The following is a 19040-nucleotide window of genomic DNA, read 5'->3' as shown; positions in this document are numbered from 1 at the left end:
AATTAATGATTGCACAAGCTTTCTATCAAATGTCTTTCATGTAAGATTATTTTAATAATTATCGAACTTTAAAACTTCACTATTATGCAAATATTGTGTGTTCCATAGCATTTAAAATTCCTAGAATTTATAAATATTTAATTGGTACAAGTCAATTATTGAATTAAATAATTTTCATAGTTTAGTACGTTGCATAATTTATTCATACAACAACAAAAAAGCCAGTGATTGAGAAATAATTATTGAGGTATGTAATTACTGTATTTTCAATATTTAAAATGTGGAAAATTACTTATATACTTTGACTGTGTTTGACCTCTTATTTGTCTGAAGACGTACACTATACAGCTATTTCACTTAAGGAAGGATTCTTTTTCAATTTTGAGATAAAAATTTCATTATCACCCCCTTTTATTTCATTTATTTAATATTCGAATGTTGTTTCATTATTCGGTCGTCGGTCCATTCGACTGACAGTCGAATAGTTGACTATTCGTTGACATCCCTAATTATAATATAAACATAAGCTTCAGTTGATTTACCTGGTATTGTGCGAAAGTTGATATAATGTTACATTAAGTTTTTGAAATGTTCCGTTACTGTTCCTGTATTGATGTCCTAAGAAAGATAAACATCCTGGTTGATTTCAGTGTCCTTAATCCGAGTAACGGGTTTGATTACTTTTGCGGAAAGGTATTACACTTTCACATCCCAATTGGATTATAGGTTAGTGTACTCTATCATGAGTACATTTTTAATAAGTTTATTTTATTTTCTTGATAAATATAATTGTCTCAAACCCTATAGGTTTACAAAAATGTGGAAACACCTAATGCAAAACAATCGGCCATTTGAACATTTTACGTGAGTATTTTGAAATTGAAGGGGAGTCAAGAGAAATTAACAATATACCCCCAATTTAAATGTGTGGGACCCTCTCTTGTCGAACTTTATTGTAAATGTCCGCAAAAAATCTGTTGAGGAATATGAACCTTCAATTCTTAGGGGAATGATAGGTAACTTTGAAAGACTCTTAAAACGTCATCGCTACCAATTTTCAGTTATAACTAGCTTTGAATTTGCTCAGTGAAGAGAGGCCCTAAAAGCAAAACAAAAGGATTTTAAAGCACAAGGGCGTGGAAATAAACCCAAAAGGTCCGACTCTTTTAACTCATGATAAAATTGAAACTCTCTTCAAAACTGAATAACTGAGAAAAACCACACAAACCTCTTTGATAAGCAATATATGGTTCAACAATACGTTGTATTTTAGCATGCGAGGGGGGAATGAACACCGAAACATGAAAAGGGGTGATGTAGCCTTGAAAAGGGATGGAATGAGGCATTTCAACTTGACTACTTAGAATACCATGAAAGGGTTACCAAAAATAAACCAATAAAACTGGTGTGGATATCACTGATAGTCGTGCCTGCCCACCACGGATGTATGCCGTCCCCTGAGAACCCTGGAAAATGCCCCGTATCCATCTTTATTTTGTATAGAGATAACACCCGGACGGATACTCTAAACATGAAGAACTCTTACATTTCTGTGGTAACAAACGAAAAACGCCCTACAATGCAGAGTGTGAAAATAAAGACATTTATCAGCCAAACTTGTCCGTGAAATTTATTAGGACCCTACACTCTTAACCAAACTTCGCGACATGCTATTCTGTTGGAAATATAAGCATTCATAAATGTATATTGAAATATAGTAAAGAATGTTTCGGCAGTTTTTGTAACGGGTACTTGCCCTTAAACCTGCCTCTTCAGGGGTCCACCTTTAATAGCAGTGTGATCTTGTGGTAAACGTGATCTAATAATTATTTTGCGTATGCTTTTGTCTTTCCTATAAGCTATAATTGGTTCCGATGTAAATAATTCTTTGCATCTTGTGTCTGTTTGCATTTGTTCCAGTATTTTATTATGCGTTTTTTTAATTCTTTGATTCGGGGATTATATTTTGTAACCATAACCAATTTATTGTGGAGTTTGAATTGGTTGTTACTTTTATTTAGGATCTCATTTCTGTCCCGATTATTCTCGTGATAATAGGATCTATTTCTGTATCAGAGTAGCCTCTCTTTGGCAAGTGTTTCTTAAAGTCTTGTAGAATAATATTGAGAGCTGCTGCAGTGTCATTGGTATTCCTCACATGTCTTATGCATTCGCCTTTAATAAAAACTTTGAATACTGCCGGGTTGTGAGAGCTTTCCCTGTGTAGATATTGAAAGTTGTTTTTTGGTTTTATGTAAGATTTGAGATCAAGTTTGTTTGATTCTTGAAATTTTCTTCCTTTATAAAATGTTGTGTCTAAAAGGTTAACTGAATCAAATGAGATTTTAAAGGTAAATTTTAAATGCGGATGACACTGATTACCAAGGTCAAAGAAATCGAGAATCTCAGTCTCAGAACCATTGAAGATGATGAAACCATCATCTCTAAATCTGCCATGAAACAAGATTTTATTAGCAAATTGAAACTTTGCCATGATTGATTTGGTTATTTGGAACACTTTAGATCAACAGCTTACCTGTGCCTTTGCACCGGTGGTAAGAAAGGGAGAGCGAGCACTTGACGAAGAAACTCGTGCACATCCTCTCTTCTGTTGTAAGCCCTCTATAAGGAAATACATATTTAAGATGTGTTTGTTTTTTAAAGTGGCATGTGGAACTTCTGATGTGTTGTTGACATCATCTTCGTCATCTGGTGATGGAACCTCCGAGTTGTTGGTACAACCTTCACAAGTCCAATTAAATGTTCGTGGACGTGCATTAATCCTCTGTACTCAGCTCTGGTTATGCCTGAAAATGTTGTATTATATCTTGATTAGATTTTACGGTATATAAGATTTTGAATGTTAAATTGATAATCCCAGCGACATATAGTTTAGATTTAGTACTTAAACTTCTTACCGGTATTTCATGTTCGATGCTGCCAATGTTGACATCTGTTGCACTGAAGTGTCTCCTGCCTTCGTCGAACAAAGGTATTGCAGCTGATGCAGTTGTCTGACAAGCAAAATTTTGATAGAGAGAACATCACAAATCCACATATTTTTGTTAAAATTTAAAGTTTCGATATTAACATAATGTAATGTTGAGAAATTTATTCCACTGCAAATATCAAACGTCATTTCAGTTTACTTTCAAGATGGAATTCTTAGTCTCAAATAGTTCCAAAAAGGTTGCGATATGTGTTAAAAAATAGTTTTTTTTAAACCCACGTATAAAAAAACCGCAACGATATTTTGTTTTAAATTTTTGGGACACAATGTAGATACAATGTAGATTTAAAAAAGAACTGAAAGTGGACACGCAACGTAGCTTATATAATTTATTAGCTCTTCTGAGCAAAAGGCTCAAGGAGCTAATGCTATGGCCATTTGTGCGGTGTAACTTTTTAGAATATGGGCCAAAACCCAAGAACCCCTTGGCCAATCAGTATCAAATTAGTCACAGGGTATCCTTGGCCCAAGGGCTACCTTTTGTACTAAAATAAGGGTTGGGACCCTTAAACGAGGGGAGATAATCGCACGCGCGTTGTAAGTATACTTTGAGCATTGTTATGGTTATTTGAAATATAAATCTTTGTGAAAAACATTCCAAATGCTGCTCCTCCTACAGTTTAAGTCTGATTTCAATATCAAAATCATAAACCGATATACAGAATAATGTATCTTAGTGTAGTCTAATTGTGTGCCAAATGATATTGACATCAAACCAAAACTGTAGGAGGAGTAGCATTTTGAAATACTGTTTACAGACTGATGGACGACAGACGCATTACTATCGCATAAGCTCTTCTGGTCTCTGACCAGCAGAGCTGAAAAAATGAAAGAAAAGGTTTTGATTGAAAGCTTAAATTTATTATCCATTTCAAAAAATATTTTTACATAAGAAAATAATTTAAATAAATGTTTGATCCACTCCACACAAAGTCAGCAGTTCTTACATGGCAGCTACATAAACAGTCATGCAACGAATTTACTTGTTATTTTCTTCACAAGTTTTATTTTTTTATGTCCCTTGAATATCTTTAAAGTAATTTGCTTTTCTCTTTTAACAGTTTGGTTTATATTTGAACAATTTGCCACTCCGTTTTCAAGTCCCCGTTTAAGTTGAAACAGCTCAAAGTTATAGGTGACAAGAAAGTGTTGAAGTTTTTAAGAGAGAAATACACATAGTTCATAAATAATTAAATAAATGGAATTAAAAATATAGACCCCTTCATCTTCTATGAGAGTGTGGAATATATCCTTTGGTTTGTTGAATGAACAGAGCTCTTTGATACGACTTTTTGTGCTCTCAAATGTTCTTTGATATTTCGAGGTTAATGTTTCATTGCTGTTTCCATGGGCTGCAACGGTTACAGAAACTTCCTTTCCATAAAAAAAATACTGGACAAGCATTTGATCTAATATTGAATCACTGTCCGAGTCTTGTAATTGAATAACATTTCAAAGAAGTTTTGGATAGGATTTGTTTGTATCCTTTCTTCTTATGACTCAATTTCTCTGAATGTTCATGTTGATTTGATGTTACAAGAATTCCACCGTTCCCTACTCTCACCTGATTTGTGGTTTTTCCATTCTGTATCCAACATCCCATTCCATCACAAAGGGCATTTTTCAATGCCCAATGGAATTAATGCTGTAAACAAATACAGCATTTCTATTAATGTCTTTTGGGGTGGTTCTCATTAATTGGTTCGGTCTTAGTTTTTAAGAAGAACTTCAACAGTCTCTTTAGTTGTAATTCTATTGTTCAGTGACTTATATTTTGGTAAAAGTGGATCGTTTTCATAATACTCTACAAATTCATCTTGACATTTTGAAGCTTTCTCTTGAATGTAATCTACAGTCAATATCGGGCAAACTGTTATTTGAATCTGACCTATTATATTTTCTTTTGAAGAGCTGCCTTCGCTCAGGTGATGGCACTATTGAGTTTTTCCCATCAATACTCGTATCACTTATAACGATGGGAGAAGCAAAAAAATAATTTTCTTGGGCTTCCTCTTCTCGTTTCTTAATTGGTATAAACCAGGCAGTGAGGAAGTTGCGGGTGAATTATTGGCTCCTATATAGGGTGATACAACTGCAGACATTTTTTTCCTCTCTTCTTGGAAGTAGATGAACTATCTGAGTCAGAAGAAATTGTCCATACAACTGGTTTTACCTTTCGGACAATTTCCCTTGGAAGTTTTTTTTCTCCTCTGGAGCTTCAGCTTCCCTCCGTCTAAATATAAAATAAAATATATGCAAACCAATTGAAAAGACTTTAGAAGAAAGCATAAGAAATATTGTCAAGAATATATGTACCAGAAAATGAAATTTATAGAGGACCCTCCTCTCTTCAGGCCACCAGCTACATGTACATGTGGTCCTTCGTCTCTTTCTGTGGAATCTGGAAAACATAAAGAGTTCTTCTTACCCAGTTGATGGATGTCTTCCGGCACTGACTCCGAGTACTAAAGCATACTTTAACGACACTGAATGGAGAAGAATGTCCGAGATTATTTCTTATGCATGACTAGACGTCAACAGCCAGGTCTGCTGTCGTAGACGGTATTCTATGAAAACACATCTCATCCGCGTTCATGGAACTAACAAGGAATTAGAAGAAAGTATTCTTTCTAAAAGTCAGAAAAATTTCAGACCTAATGTGTCTTTTATTTATCCGGGGAACTTTTCATTCTAGGGCAGGAACAGCTCATTTTTGGTTAAGGCTGCTCCTCCTCCAGTAGCGTTGTCTACTAATGCTGCACATCTAGCGTTGTCTTCTGGCGTCCCTCTTCCCCTGAGCTGACTTCCCAGTTTAACGACACTTCTGGTGGAAGGGGAGAAGTACTATTTATAAAGCATGTACCAGTCAGTGTGGATAAAGCGTAAAACTGTTATCTTTTTCCGATATCCTAGCTTGACTTTTTAATAGAAATGTTTATAAAAATTCTTCCTATTATGCAATGATTGTAAAAAGCAATAATGTCGTTAAAAGCGAACAAAGACTCGTCTTTGCCGAAGAAGTGTCTTATTTATCAAGGTACCTGTAGTAGCTACTAGCAGACGGATACCCCCCCCCCCCCCTTTCTATTAAATCGTTTTTGGCGAAAGTTAGGCCTAGCAATTAAGTTGTTGTTATAAGATTCCTTTAATATCTTCAAAATTTTTTTTTTATATTAGGCCTATACTACGTATGTCTGCCTAGTAATTTATGTGTAACTCACCATTGATCAACAATGAATCTACAAGTAGCCTAGCCTTGCCTATTACGTTTTTTACTTTTACTGTATAAAGTGCTAATTTTCAAGATCCCTTGATTCTTACACTTTCAGTCAGAAGTTCGCTTGATGTAAAGCTCCAGCAATTGCTACATATAGTTTGCAAAGATGCAGATAACAAAATTTATAAATTTTAAACACGATCTACTTTATTTTGAGGCATGTCAACATCAACTGTGCTGCGTCATCAAGTTTTACGTCATCAATTTGAATTAGATATCATTCATGTAATTTCGCAGGGGAATTCTCAAAGTTTTGTTAAGCCGAAAGTCGTATGAGATAAATAAACATCTGTAATTGTGCGATTTGATATTGACTAAATCCAACTCGTTGTAATGGCGTATATTTGCTAGGCAAGCCTCGCAAATATATACACTATTCAGGGACGTAACTGTTCATTGAAAGGATGGTTGCCCCCCCCCCCCCCCCCCCCCCCCACTTTATACCATAGTATAGTGATATCAAGGATTAGGGAGAGAAATTGGAAGTGATAGTAAGTTGGCTTCAAAAAATTTGGGTACTACCCCCCACGAAACAGGGAAATAGGATTTTCGAGTTTGGGCAACTTTTAATTTTTTTTTTTGCTTGTTAACTTTTTCAGGCGAGTAAAAAAAATTCTCTCTGGTTGCCCCCCGCCCCCCCCCCCACCCCACTTTCAAAAACGATGCTACGTGCCTGCTATTTCAACTCGTTGGATAAAGCCAATATCAAATCACTCAATATAGTTATTATCTTTTATATTTAAGTTCTTAAGACTTATTACATTGACCTTCTTTAACTCATCATTCAACTCATTTCATACTTTTCTGCGATCTCTTTCAAAACAAGAGGCCCATGGGCCTTATAGGTCACCTGAGCATTATGCAACAACTTTCCAGTGATTGAATTTGATTCATGTTTTAAGCCAGATGCTATGGCATTCACAATTTTGAAAGAGGCACCATTGATCATCATAACAATACACTTAGCAGTTGCTTAGTTTGTTTATTTACTGCCCATACCCAGGGTAGGGGAGCAAAAAATGCATTTCAACTAATCAGTAATATTCAGCAATAATCAGTAGTGCCCCTACCATACATGAACCCCGGACCCTTAGGCCTTGATATTTGATTTATACCAAGGAGCAGATTTCAAACCATTCATTCATTTTCAGTATATAAGTAGAGCCCCCCCCTCTTCTATGGTACCCCTGACCCTGGGGCCTTGAAATTCACAATTCTGGAAGATTAGGGCCCTTGTCCATCATAACTATAAAGGTAGTTCATCTGCTTAAAACCAAGGAGCAGAGAAGAAGATTTTCAAAGAAATAATGCATTTTCACTATATAATCAATAGAGTCCCGCCCTAACACCAGAACCCCTGACCCTGGGGCCATAAAATTCACAATTTTGATAGAGGCACTCCTGCTCATCATAACTATGCACTTAGTTAGTTTATTTAATACCCAGGAGCAGAGAAGAAGATTTTCAAAGAATTCATGTATTTTCACTATATAATCAATAGAGTCTCGCCCTAACACCAGAACCCCTGACCCGGGGGCCATAAAATTCATATTTTTGGTAGAGGCACTCTTGCTCATCATAACTATGTACTTAGTTTTTTTATTTAATACCCAGGAGCAGAGAAGAAGATTTTCAAAGAAATAATGCATTTTCACTATATAATCTATATAGCCCCGCCCTAACACCAGAACCCCTGACCCTGGGGCCATATTATTCACAATTTTGATAGAGGCACTCCTGCATATCATAACTATGTACTTAGTTAGTTTATTTAATACCCAGGAGCAGAGTAAAAGATGTTCAAAGAATTCATGTATTTTCACAATATAATCAATACAGCCCCACCCTAACACCAGAACGCCGGACCCTGGGGCCATAAAATTCACAATTTTGGTAGAGGCACTCTTGCTCATCATAACTATGCACTTAGTTTATTTAATACCCAGGAGCAGAGAAGAAGATTTTCAAAGAATTCATGTACTTTCACTATATAATCAATAGAGCCCCACCCAAACACCAGAACCTCTGACCCTGGGGCCATAAAATTCACAATTTTGGTAGAGGCACTCTTGCTCAACATAACTATGCACTTAGTTAGTTTATTTAATACCCAGGAGAAGAGAAGAAGATTTTCAAAGAAATAATGCATTTTCACTATATAATCTATATAGCCCCGCCCTAACACCAGAACCCCTGACCCTGGGGCCATAAAATTCACAATTTTGATAGAGGCACTCCTGCTCATCATAACTATGTATTAAGTTGGTTTCTTTAATACCCAGGAGCAGAGAAGAAGATTTTCAAAGAAATAATGCATTTTCACTACCTAATTATTTAGCCCCGCCCTAGCACTAGAACCCCCGACCCCAGGGCCATGAATTTCACAATTTTGGTAGAGGACTCATTGCTTATTACAATCATGCAAACAGTTTGACTGCTTGATGTCCAGGAGTAAAGAAGAAGATTTTTAAAGATTGCATTAATTTTAGTGGTTTTGGCCCCACCCCTCAGGCCCCAGGGGAGCAGGGATCATGAAATTCACAATTTTTGTTCCCCTTCACCCATAGATGCTTTGTGCCAAATTTGGTTGAAATTGGTTCAGTGGTTGCAGAGAAGATGCTGAAAATGTTCAAATGTTAACGCACAACGCACGACGACGGACGAAAACGGATAGCAATAGGTCACCTGAGTTTACTCAGGTGACCTAAAAAGGGGGAGGGGGGCTTGCAAATTTACAAGGGCCACACAAAGTTGAAATATTTTGGTGGATAGGTGTCTATACTGTGATTGTATATGACTGTGTATTTCAAAGTTCTTAGTTATTAAATCCAGTGTCGGTCAGTATCATTTGACCAGCTTGGCATTTCTCTATGTCAAAGTGGTCCACAATTGCAGCATCAGAGGTTGATCCTGGTTACAGATACGAGCAGAAGACCAGAGCAGCATTAGTTGCAACACCAGTTAATGCTTTGACAGTGTGGCGGCTCTTATAGTTACTATATGTCCACAAATGAACACACACACACATTCCCGATGGTAGATCACCTCCGCAATTAGTTGCTGAGCTTTGGGTTTTCTTAATAGGGTTTAATGAACTGGGGAATGAAATGGCATAATACCAGGTGAAGAAGAAGCTTCCACATTCCTTGGGAAACCCCTTTCTGTCACGTGACTCAAAGTTGTCGAGTCGGCATGTTTGAATGTTGTTGATACAGGAAATTCGAAAGAATAATCTATACTTTGTGTATAAAATTCGTTCTCTAGTGGTGTATATGAGCGATATACAGGAGAGGATCTATGAATTTCATCGTGTTTCTGTGAGGAAAATCCTCGATTTTGTGCGACATGACTGTCATTGAAATTCATTCCGATAAGATGTGGCAGTGGATTACAATCTCCTTGTGATTTTTAATTTTTTTTTCTGTGTTGGAAATTGAAAGGCATGTAAATTTTCAGTTATTTCGTGGAATTGTGGGGACTTTTGGTGCTTTCCACAGCATCATGAAATACAAGGTCGTTCATCCTGTGTACTTTTGAAGAAGGTATGATATTAACTTCAGCCACACTATTTTCTGAAATAATTGACAAACTTTGACTAAGATTTACAATTCTGTTCACATCTGAGTCTAGTCGAGGCGAAAATAAATTTCGTAAACCTTCACTAAGATTGTAAATCAAATGTCTTTCAAAAAAGAATTCACAATAATTCAACACAGAATAATGAGTTTAAAACTCGAAGAACAAATTCAATACAAATATAACATAATTCTCAAATCCCGCGGACGCAGCCCACACTAATTTTTGTAACAGAATGATGGTTACTTTACACAGTACCGAGTGAGACGAGATTCTGAATCATGATATAAATGAATACAAAAACCTTTTTAAAAATAATATATAGTTTATTGATGATATAAATAAACAAAAACAACAAATAAAAGGCCGTGCAGTGGAAATTTCCTTTACACTGTACATTATGGAAGTTAATTTCAGGAATCAAATTTGGAAGGCAGAAAAGGTGAATTAGACGCTATAAAGAAGATATCAATGAAATTGAATAGAGTCAAGCTCCCGTTAAAATAATAACGACTGTATACAACTGTATGGAAAATCAGACGGACAGCGTCCGGAATGTCCGGATCCTAGCAGAGGAATACCGGTTGTCAAGGACAACCGCACTTCGCCGGCAGGAGCCAAGAACGATAACTCGCGTAAACGCAAGGTGTATCCACTACATAAACAAAGTGAAGGTACCGGGGTATACTTTTTCAAAAGTAAAAAAAAAAAATGCACGTTGATTTTTAAATCCAAAATCCACACAGCGCACTTTAAAATAATTGTCTTTAACTATCATAAACTTGAAGTGTAACATATTACATACAATGAACTAGAAAAGAGGTGAGCTGTCTAGTTTTATAAATATTTCAAAACAAATCGACACACTTCGGTGTACACTTCGGTTGTTTAAACTTCCAATTGACTCAGGACAGTTCGCCTGAGTTGTAATGACTCTTGGACAGTTCTTCTGACTTGTATCGACTCCAGGACAGTTCTCCTGTGTTGTAATGACTCCAGGACAGTTCTCCTGACTTTAATCGACTCCAGGACAGTTCTCTTGACTTGTATCGACTCCTGGACAGTTTTCCTGACTTGTATTGACTCTTGGGCAGTTCTTCTGACTTGTATCGACTCTTGGGCATTTCGTCTGACTTTTAACGACTCTTGGGCAGTTCTAACTTATAATGACACCAGGACATTTTTCCTGACTTCTACTGCCTCCTGAACAGTTTTGTATTTTTATGCGAGTTAAGATTAAGTGACATAAAGATTTATTTTCCTTTATTATTTCACTTTGCACCTAAAATTGCAATAGCATAGAATCACACAATTGAAAAAGTCCCCTCGTCTTGGAAGATTCACTCGTTAAAATCTACTGTATATATTACATATTCAGTAAAATACTTAAAGGAAATGTGAGAAACAGGACTTTGTCCTTGATAGCATTAGGAATCTTCCTTGGAGGATGAACTACAGTCTTGTCAACTCGTATAGTTTGCATACCAGGTAAGCAACCTAGGCAAACATATGCTTACTTCCTTCAGTTGAGAATACATAAAATTGAGCCATGTCTTGAAGATGTGAGATACTGAAGACTCGGAAATGCAAAAATAGTGCATAGTCTATATCTTCCTTGGCCCTTCGTAGCTTCATAAGTTCCATAAAAATGCTGTTCCTCAGGACATGTGATTGTAAAAGCTCATACACATGACAATTGAAAAAAAACATCACATAAACTGCATAAACATCACAAAAACCAGTGTAGTTCTTGATCCTTGTTGGATCATTTTAAAAGTTCTAAACAGGAAATTTATCAAACGTTTGTCTCGGTTGTAGCAGAAGTTTAATTTTCAGGGGGTATTAACAACATCTAAAGTTTTCAAAACCTCAGAACAATCAATTTGCTCATTTGAATCTACTCGGTCCTTCCCTTCAGACTATATAAACCAAGGTCGCTTGTCGCTGTAGGAGCTGGCACGAAAAAGATCCCCCCCCCCCTGCTCAATGGCCCTGAGTGCCGGAGAATTTTTAATTTCAGGGTCCCTGGGTTAGGGCTTCTTGTGTTTAGGTGGGGCTGTAATGTTTATATACTGAAAATACATGAATTTTGAAAATCTTTTCCTTTGTTGTTGGGTATATTGCCAATGATCTTAGTATATATCTATGACAAAAAACTGCCTCTTCAAAAAACGGTTCCCCTGGCCCCTGGGACAGATGTACAGTGGCGCCTCATTTATCCGGACGCTTTGGTTCCCAGCCAAATTGTCCGGATAAGTGAAGCGTCCGGATATTTGAATTCTATTGATTTCTCTTCCAAATATACTGTATTTGTATTGTAACTCTTATATATTAAGATAAATGCTATATATATAAATAATTTTTTTTAAACACTATATCTTTAGTATACATTAGCACTACTTTCAAACTTTTTTTCAAATATAATAACTATTTTTATGGCTTAAACTAAATGCCGACACGCGCTCTCTTTGCCGGTGGTGAAGACATATGGTTGTAGGTGGAGAGCAGAATGATAAAACTTGATATAACGCTGCGTATATGGGCATATGGGCAGATTTTTCATTACCCAGCTTAGTTTTTACTTTTTACTTCCTATAAATATGAACATATATAGCCAAGCAAATTCTCTCATTTGCAGCTTTGATTACACCCAAGCGAGCTGTCAGTATTGAGTCCAATTTTAATTTGAACACTTATCCAAGCTTAATCAGACATAATAAAAATTCATGCAGTAATCAATTGATTGTCTAAAATTATTCAAATTTGATTTAATATTTTTTTTCGATGATAACTGCCACCAATCTACAGACGATTTGTGTGTGTACATGTGTAGACTACGAGATTAAGAAACTATGTCGTCCCGTCTATATTAAAAAAATATTTAAAACCAGATCCGTACTAAAATTATGAATATTTTGCAGATAACAAATAACTGTTACCAACACAGTTAATTGTTTATTTTCATTTGTTTATCGGTCTCTCTCAGAAATGACCATATCCACTTAGCATGCTTAATCTGTGCACTAATCATCGTAAGTCATTCATAACAGGTCACAGGTGATCGTCTTGTAAAAACAATTAATCCGGACAGTGTTTTGATAACAATTATCTTTCAGTTCAGGCGTGAATGTTGACAAGAATGGAAGTACAAATTAAAATTTACTGTCCGGATAAATGAACCAATTTATAACGTAGAAATACATTTTGTAGGAAAAAAGAGCCATCCGGATACGGAACGCGGAATTCCGGATAAATGAGTCAAAATTACGTTGAAAAAATCGGTTCCCGAGAAAAATCGTCCGGAAGGTGAAGCGTCCGGATATCTGGCGTCTGGATATCTGAAGGTCCACTGTACTTGGGGGGGGGGGTAACATACCGGTAGTCTGAAATAATTTAATGCTTTGACATCAGTACATTGGTATAATTCAACAGCATGATGAAATAAAATTTTTAGAAAATAAAAAATATTGAAAGATGTGGCCCCAGCGTCAGTGGTTCCTGTGAGGTGGGGAGCTCAACTGGGACCCGCCCTAACACAAGAAGCCCTGACCCAGGGGCCCTGAAATTCACTAAAAGTGGAAATGCATTTTCCTCTTTTTTACTCTTAATTCTCTTGGAATTCAGTAACAAAAATAAGCATGCTTAGTGTATAATTCTGATAAGGAATGGCGCCTCTTTCAAATTATGAATTTCATGGCCACTGGTTTAAATTATGAATCCAATTTAATGGTTAGAAAGTTGTCGCATGATACTCAGATGACCTATAAGGCCCATGGACCTCATGTTGGATATGTCTTTGTTCCAGGATTACATTTATCATTCTTGTTTTGCTTCCGGAATTAATATGGACTTAGGATGATAAAAGGGTTCGGTGGTTGTACGAATGTGATACAATGCCAAGGTTTGTCAATGAATACATTTTCGAACTTGGTACAAAGGTTCCTTACATGTAGTTCTTGGCGCTTACTGGTTTACGTTGTTTTAAATGGGGTTTTGTTCCCCTTTTCGACCCAGTTGATATGGGTTGTCTGTTCCTTCCCAATGATGTGGGACAGGATTTTATCTCCCTTTCCCTCCTAGTTGATATAGGTTGCCTGCTCCTTCCCCTTGATGCGGATTCTTCAAACAGATGTTTTGATGTTTTCTACTCCAATTCTTCCTAGCTCTTTGTCCTTTTAAAAAAACAAAAATATCCTGAAACTCACTCACGAGAAGTACCAGTATTGTAGGTTAAATTAATTTACAATGTCCATACAGCTATGTCACTTTGATTCCCGCTCCGAAGTAGAGGAGGGTATACACGTTTTTAAACCCAGTCGGAGCAGTAGAAGTTTTAAAGTAAGCTTATCAAAGGTTTTCATTTGCATGGTTTTCCATGTTTACGTTTACCTCCCTTTGCCATTTCTTATCCAGGCTAGATGACTGTCGAGTCCAGTGCTTCATTTTTGAGGCACTTGTTTTGAGAATATTGAGAAGTCCATAAAAAAACTTTACTGCTTTCCATACATTCATTAAGAAGAAAGTGTTCAAGAGTGTTAAACCTTGTTTTTGGTGATTAATAAAGGACTGCCAGTTGTAGGCTTTTGTAAGGAATTTGTGGATCTTCAATGTGTAAAATAATATACTTATTAAATTTTTGATTGATTTTTGATTTTTGTTCAGTTGGCATTTAATTTGGTTATGAAGATATGAACTGATAAAAGCTATAATTCCATATGGGGATCTGGATCCATCTCCACAGAGAATATCAAATCTCTGCATGCTGTAATTTGAAATTTGAAACTTTTCATCAGGATCCCTTAAACAAAGTTTTGATTCAACAAAAGCCATGGTGTCAGGTTGGTAAACATCCTGAAGAACATCTGCGTTATGCTTGTGAAAAGATCTCATATTTTAATAATAAATTTTACTGTCAATTTGTTTCTTTTGAGACAGTGCAATGCTCGATCGCAAATTCTAGTTTCATTACTGGTTTCCAATCTCTGCATTTCTTGTTCCATAGAATGATCAATGAGAATTTTATTTTCATTCAGTTCTTTTATATATAGGTTATTTTACATATATTTTATATAGGGTTACATAATGGCAGTGTGGAAAACATCTACCACAATTGATTCCATGGTATCTCCATGACATCTGTGACAGGTTTTAGTTGCAGCTGGACGGACTGGAAACTGCTCCCTAATGACTTGTACAGATTTATACCTACCAACCATAAATGCTCTCTTGACTTTTGTAACAGGTGTCCATTTTTTATTGATCATTTCTTTATCCATCTTCAACATCAATATTTACAGAAATATCACATCTCATGTTTTTGCATAAATTTAAGGTTATTTTCAAGCCTCATTATCCTACTTGTGTCTTCTGGTATACTTTTCTTTACTTTTTTTTGTATCCTTGTCAAACAATATTCTAGAATAATCATTTATGATTTAATGTTAACGCTAAACAGTCTTAACTTGTTATCTGGAACTAGGGGAAACCAAGAACAAACTTCCAATATATCGGGTTCAAGATATTGAGGATAAAAAGTTCATGTCACTTTCAAATTAATTCAAAATTTCAACAGCATTGTAAACTGAGACCATAGTTCAGGTGCATTTCTTCACATTGGATTTTGGATATTGAGCGATTTCGCCGTATTTTATACGGATTTTTAGTCCTAAATACGTCTCACGTTTTGCTTATATGAAAATACGGAAATGAGAAATATATACTTGTTTAGAATTGAGAAGTTAGATTTCGTTATGATCTGTCTCGGTTCACCCTTTTTAATCGCCTAAAAAAATTAAAACACAGTTCTGTCGGTTTGCCAAAATGCCGTGTTATAAAATGACCATGGCCATGTTATTAAACCACGTTTAAGTAATCAGACAAGCAGTTGTTCTCCATTTATATATGTTAAATTGATGAAAAGTGATATATTACTGACAAATGCCAAATCTCACGGACAAATCTAAACAAAAATACTGAGAGAAAACGATATGGGTAAACAGGTCTGTTACATTTTCAAAATCCTGTTCGCTATATCGTGAAGGGCACATTAGGGGATTCATTGGATTCCATGACTTGAAAACCATAGCACGCACCTGAAAATAAAACACTCATAATATAATACCTGTATTAATATTAAATAGCATTTTAGAAATTAGGAAGTAAGCAATTGATTTTTTTAAAGTTATAAAAAATCAGATTGAACATTAATAGCTATAAAATCAAAAAGCAAGTCTCTGTTGGCTATTTTAGGGTCTTAATGAAATAAGGTCCTAAAGATGTACAAGATTCGATGACTCAAGTATGAAATCAAAGTTGTACAAACACATAATTTTAAGTCAATAATTTTAAGTCAATTTTAAAGTGACCCTCAGACCATCTTCGAAATTATTAAGATACTTTATTGGTTGACACAAAACGTTACTAATAAATTCCATAATAAGATTGCACACTTTTACATGCAATGCTGTAGAAGTATATTGTTCATATCTGTGTTAACATTTGCCTTTCTGACAATTGTCTCGATCAGTGCGTTAAATAAACTTCTTCTTTCCTATGTCTGATAGGTCAAAAAATAATAACGTTTACTTGATGTACATTTATAGCAACTTTCGGTTATTGTCCTTGACTTCCATATATGGAAATCGTTCAGACCTGTTTAAACATTTTTGAAATGTAAATATTACAATAATTAAATACATTCACAATAGGTTTAATTTCGCGGGAAAATGATATATTGCAAACAAAGTGAAGTTAAAACATCTTTAAAATATTCACACTTCTTAAACTGTTCGGTTATTATATATTTTCCTTGTTCTTCGACTGGTAATTAAGTCTTGTCAACCTTCATCAGGCTGTCAGTTTTCTTTTGATGACAAAACCTGTTACAAATTTGGGCCGAGTGATCTACCGTGGAAAAGATTATCAAGAATCTATGGCCATTAACTTTTTATCCGTGTTTATCTACATTAACCTTATATGTACATTTTATCCATTGGCAGGGTTGGAGGAAGTTTTGGAGCTGCTTTTCTTTTTCGCCGTATCTGATTGGTTAATTGTAATACAGCTAAAATATCTAACCAATCAGATAAGGCGAAGCATAAAAGCAGCTCCAAAACCTCCTCCAACGCTGCCAATGGAGATAAATTTATGTATCCGATTATAATCGTTCGATTACGGCATATCAAACGCTAATGGCGGGGTTTAGGTTAAAGACACTAGTAAAAGAACATCTCCAAGACAGAGTGTTAGCAAAATTATGACAGGTAACACTGTTATTACCTTGGAAATCTGTCTCGAAGTGGGGAACCCCTGTTTACAACTTTTGTTTCTTACCTTGTGTATTTTTAACTCTACTGGTCAGAGACCAGAAGAGCTTATGCGATAGTAATGCGTCCGGCGTCCGTCTGTCTGTCCGTCTGTCTGTAAACAATTTTTAAAAACGCTACTCCTCCTACAATTTTAGTCTGATTTCAATATTACTTGGCACACAAGTAGACTACACTAAGATACATAGAATAGTGCATCGGTTTTTGATTTCGATGAACGGTGTTGCCATGGTTACTAAAAATAGAATTTTCTGTGAAATTCCTTTAAAACGCTACTCCTTCTACAATTTTGGTCTGATTTCAATATAACTTGGCACACAAGTAGACTACCTTAAGATACATAGAATAGTGCATCAGTTTTTTGATTTCGGTGAACGGTGTTGCCATGGTTACTAAAAATAGAATTCTCTGTGAAATTCCTTTAAAACACTACTCCTTCTACAGTGTTGGTCTGATTTCAATATAACTTGGCACGCAAGTAGACTACACTTAGATACATAGAATATAGTGCATCGGTTTTTAATTTCGATGAACGGTGTTGCCATGGTTACTAAAAATAGAATTTTCTGTGAAATTCCTTTAAAACGCTACTCCTTCCTCAATTTTGGTCTGATTTCAATATGACTTGGCACACAAGTAGACTACACTAACATACATGGAATAGTATATCGGTTTTTGATTTCCATGAACGGTGTTACCATAGTTACTAAAAATAGAATTTTCTGTGAAATTCCTTTAAAACGCTACTCCTTCTACAGTTTTAGTTTGATTTCAAAATAAGTTGGCACACAAGTAGACTACACAGAGATACATAAAATAGTGCAATGGTTTTTGATAAGTACAAACCAGTAGAGCTACAGTCTCGACAGAGACTTCTGGTCATTATACCGAATAGGGCCATTCTTTAAACGTGAGAAAAAGTACAATCTGTGAGTATAGCTAGCAACGCCGTAATAACGTAATAACTTTAAGGTTCATCGTTACAAAACTCAAAGAAGCAGACCACACTAATTATTACCTTTTGTGTGACTGCAGGAATGACAGATGTCTGTCGGTCCACTTAGTTTTCGTTCATTTTCTTCACAACCGTCGCACATACCTAAATGAAATTTGGAATACAAATATATCAAATGAATATCTAAATCAAGGTTTGTTTTGGGTACGATCGCACCATTTCTGACAGAGTCATGCCCCTTGGACTTAAAAAAATTCAAATTATTTTAAGTTTCCATTCATTTTCTTCGCAACTCATGCGCAGAAAAAAGAAATTTAGTGTACAGGTTTATCAGATGAATATCTAGGTCAAGTTCTGTTTTTGGTACAATTGCGTTATTTTTGCCTTTCTGGGCTAGAAAAAATTCCTGGGGGGAGGAGGGAGGCATAAGTGTTTTACAAACATCTCTTGTTAAAATGTTTAAATTGATTTCATTTTATATCATACCTTAAAGGCGTGATAGAGCACGTGATGCTACTATAAATTTGTATAACCATGTTCTATCCGTGCATTAGAATACTACATAACCCTTAACTTATCACATTGAATCTGATTACTAGACAGGCCAGTGAAAAACATTTATAGTCTCTATTACATCGTCAACACGTGTGATAGATTGATTGTATACTGTTAACGTCCCTCTCCAGAATATTTCACTGATATGGAGACGTCACAATTGCGGGTGAAGGGCTGCAAATTTAAGCCTATGCTCGGCACTTACGGCCTCTCAGCAGGTAGGGATCTTTATCGTGCCACACCTGCTGTGACACGGGGCCTCGGTTTATACGGCCTCATCCGAAGGACCGCCCAATTAAGTCGCCTTTAACGACAAGCATGGGGATACCGAGGACCTATTCT

This window comes from Saccostrea cucullata, unplaced genomic scaffold (genome assembly GCF_032062105.1).
Source record: "Saccostrea cucullata isolate Sc308-1 unplaced genomic scaffold, CSIRO_AGI_Scuc_v1 ctg642, whole genome shotgun sequence".
NCBI lineage: Eukaryota > Metazoa > Mollusca > Bivalvia > Ostreida > Ostreidae > Saccostrea > Saccostrea cuccullata.
This window is presented reverse-complemented; position numbering follows the sequence as displayed.